Source organism: Chrysochloris asiatica, unplaced genomic scaffold (assembly GCF_000296735.1).
Source record: "Chrysochloris asiatica unplaced genomic scaffold, ChrAsi1.0 scaffold00235, whole genome shotgun sequence".
Taxonomy (NCBI): domain Eukaryota; kingdom Metazoa; phylum Chordata; class Mammalia; order Afrosoricida; family Chrysochloridae; genus Chrysochloris; species Chrysochloris asiatica.
In genome coordinates, this window is record NW_006408753.1 from 286,776 (window position 1) to 290,951 (window position 4,176).

Here is a 4,176-nt window from a genome sequence, read left to right on the forward strand (position 1 = left end):
TACAGTCCATTTGATTCCTTTGTATTCCATTTTGTGAGGTCCACATGTTTAGGTGTCATTCATTTTGTTGAAAAAAAGTTATTTGCATGATAAATCATTGATCTTGCAAAATTTTATCATGTGATCTCTAGCACAGTTTCTATGAACAAGGTTAAACTTTTCCAACTTCTGTTCCTTCCTCTTTATTTCCAAAATTTACATTCCAATAACTAGTAATTAGCAATGCAACTTGATTGCATGTTTTATCAATGTCAGACTGAAGAAGTCGTTAGAATTCTTCAATTTCATCATCACTGGCTTTAGTGATATTAATTGGTCTTCCTTGTAGGTATATGGATATTATCCTATCACATATCTCAAGATAGATGTTTAAATACTCCTTTAGAGAATGAATGTGCTGCCATTCTTCTATAGTTTGTTGTTACAGGCATAGTGAACCATATGATTGTCTCATTCCAAATGACCAATATCAGTGCATTTCAGGCAACCAATGTCTAATATATCAAACTTTATACATCCCATTTCATTTTTTAAAAAAAGTTTTATTGTGAATTGAGTGATAGTTTACATGGGAGAACATCAGCTTTACATTCATCCTATCATGTTTCGTTTCATTGCAATGACTACAATCCTCTCCATGCATTATCATTCAACAGTATTTGCTTCCATTCCCGCTGTTTATTTATTTATTATTATTTTTTTAACGTACACTGAAGCACTCAGGAATATATAACCATTCAAACAACCAAAGGGCATACCCTGCAAGCCCGCCCCCACCAGCAGCATACAGCCCCTCTCTTTTCTTGAGTCTAGAGTCCCCAGCCACTCCATCTCTCCACATCATCATCTCTGCCTCCATCTCTGGCATCGCTGCTTCTCTGAATAGGGTCCCTCACTCTGCTCTTCTCCCCTGATGGTCCCAGGGACCTCTGCTCCTGGACTGCAAGATCAACCACTCATCTCCTTTTGTTACAAAACGTCTACTTTTACATTTGCAACAATTGCAATCAGTCCTGATACCAATTATTCACTATTGAACCACAAGAGTCTTATTCCCATCTCCTTTCACCAGCCCCATCTAGACAGGTTGGAAACGACTCAGTAGAGATTCTACCTTCCCCTGCATCCTCTGAAACTAAGCTCCCTCTTGAAAACTTGTAAGCCAGTCACTTTGTGCCTTCATAGCACCCCATTTTGGGTACCCAATGTCTAAGTTGCTTATCCCTGTCAACCCTGTGTGCAGAGGGGGTGGGAATGATTCTTGCTGTAAAGATTTGTTCCCTCTTTTAAGCTACTACATCCATAAGTATAGGTCAAATTCATCAAATTGTAGTAGACTAAACTTTTTTTCCCTCTCTTCTTTATTCCTCTAGTCAAATTATGATCATCTAGCCATTGAAACTAGGTCAAATAGCCCATTTCATTTTTGATGACTTCCAATCTTCCTAGATTCATAACGTGTACATTCCATGTTTTGATTATTAATGGATGTTACTTCTCATTTTGAGTTGTGTCCCATCAGCAAATGAAGGTCCTGATAGATTTGCTCCATCTATATCACTAAAGTTTATTCTACTTTGAGGTGGCAGCTCTTCCCCAGTCATATTTTGAGTGATTTCCAACTTGAGGAACATATCTTCTGACATTGTATCAGACAATGTTTTGCTGCTATTCAAAGGTTTTTAGTGGCTAATCATTTAAAAATGGTCTGCCTCTTCTTCCTAGTCTGTGTTAGTCTGGAAACTCAACTGAAACTTCTTCACCATGGGTGATGCTGCTAGATTTTAAAACCCCTTTGGCATAGCTTTCAGCATCACAATTACACTTAAGCCACCACAGAATGACAAACTGATAAATGATTGGTAGGCATAAACATTGTTGTTGTTGTTAAGTGCCACCAAGCCAGTTCTGACTCATAACCACCCTATACAGGGTTTCTGAGGAGCAGCTGGTGGGTTTGAACTACTAGCCTTTTGGTTAGCAGTCCAGAGCTTATCCTATAGCATAAACCTTATGGGGAAGTTCTACTCTGTCCTATTAGGTCCCTATAAGTTAGATTTCAAGAACTCGTCTTTCCCTTGATTTTCTGCCACTATTCACTCTGGGACATCAACATTTATTATTTTTTTTCTACCTCCTTTTTCTAAGTTGCTCCCTGCTATTGAAGAAAAATAATGTCACTTTGAAGACTATATCTTAAGCAGAGATGTTTATTCATTCAACATGCCTTGTTTTGTCATTGGAAAGGGAGTAGTGAACATAGAAAAATCCTGCTCTGACTTATATTCTATTGAGGGAAGACAGAGAATGAACAAACAGCAAAATAAAATATATAGCATGACAGCTAGTGATAGGTACTAATGAAGAAAATAATGCAGTAAATAGGAACAACAGTTAGAGGTAGGTAAAGGAGTTGTGGTTTAGAGTGGCCAGGGAAGGCATCTTTGAGAAGGCAGATTTTGAGTAAAAACAGTCAAAGGATCTGAAGTACAAATTATCATTACAATCTCAGCTGGGCCCTTATTGTGAACAGCAATTATTTTAGCATCTCATTTGAGTGAGTGTCACATAAAACAGGACTGTTCCAAAGCCTCAACCTCATACTCTAACTACTTACTTTTTTTTTTTTTAATTTAAATAATCTTTATTGCTCAAGTTTACTGACAGTGTTAGGGAGGAAAATTCACTGTTAATACCAAAGAGCTGGAAAACTGATACACATAGGTTTAGAATTGCTGCTACTCACAAAACTAGATTTTATTCAGGGTTTACAGAAAGGGGTCTGTCCTACAAACAAACTAATAATAACAGGATGTGATATGATATAATCTAAGCTAGAATTTTTAAACCCCTATAGAGACTTTGTTGTTGTTGTTAAGTGCCGTTGAGTCGGTTCCAACCCATAGCGACCCTGTACAGGGTCGCTATGAGTCGGTTCCAACTCCACGGCACATAACAACAACAACAACATAGAGACTTACATACCCATAGCTAATGTTATAATTGTATATTACTTAGGTTCAAGTTCTTTCTTCAAAGAGTCAACAGAATAACATGGATTAAAGAGACTTTCGAACACTTGCCATCTCTTGCTGCTGAGTATCCATCATAATTTTTTTCTGCACCATAGCCATTTCTTTTCTAAGTTCATTTTGCACACCATTCAGAAGATTTTCATGATTATTCTCCATTTCCTGCATATGCTTTACAAACTGCTCATGTAACTGTTTAACTGCTTCCAGTCTCTGGCTCTGAACAATTCTACATTGTTGAAAAATCTTTTGTTGTTGTCGAAACATATTAGTCAGTTTTTCTTCTTGTTCCTCAGTTTTCTGCATATCCATATCCCACTGCTGAAACAAACTCTGAAACTGCTGAGAATATTCCTGGGTAAGTTTGTATCTTTGTTTTTGTTGTGCTTTCCAAACACTTTCAATTTTCTGGTTACTGTTTTTGAAAGAAGTCTGGGTATACAGCTCTGATTTCTTTTTCTTTGCAAGAAGAGCTTTGTTAATGTCAGCTCCAAATCTTTCCAGCATATTCTGTACTTCACCCCCGAAATCTCGCTCCATCATTCCCGTGGAAGACCTTTTCTTCCCATGCTTATCAACTGCTGTCATCTTTCCTTCTAGAAAATCCTGTTGGGCACCACTCAGATTTCTCTCAATGTTCTCAAACTCATAGGCACGGATGATCTACTCCTCCATGGTTTGCTTCACAGATTTCCCCGAGTGCTTTCTTCCATTAGGTGCCATCACGGATGTTTTCAGCGGCGAGAACTTCGTCTCTGCAGGCTCATCTGAGGCGCAAAGCGTGCGTGCCTGATTACTACTTACTTTTATGCGATAGAATTTTTTTTCTTCATTATCTGGTAGCATTTAGAACCTAGAATGTAGAATGTATTTTTCTGATATTTATTAGATGGTATTCAAACAGCAAAAAAACCAAGAAGCTGGATTATATGAAGAAAAACGTGGTGTCAGGATTGGAGGAAGACTCATTAGAACCTGCGATATGCATATGATACAACCTTGCTTGCTGAAAGTGAAGAGGACTTAGAATATTTACTGATGAAGATCAAAGACCACAGTCTTCAGTATGGATTGCATCTCATGTAAAGAAAACAAAAATCCTCACCACTGGACCAATAAACACCATTCTTATCACCAGAGAAAA

General features: G+C 37.7%; 1 pseudogene; it reads right to left on the reverse strand.

The window, feature by feature from the left end:
• Positions 1-3,041: 3,041 nt before the first annotated feature.
• On the reverse strand, positions 3,042-3,755 carry LOC102832443 (annotated as a pseudogene).
• Between the last annotated feature and the right edge of the window lie 421 nt (positions 3,756-4,176).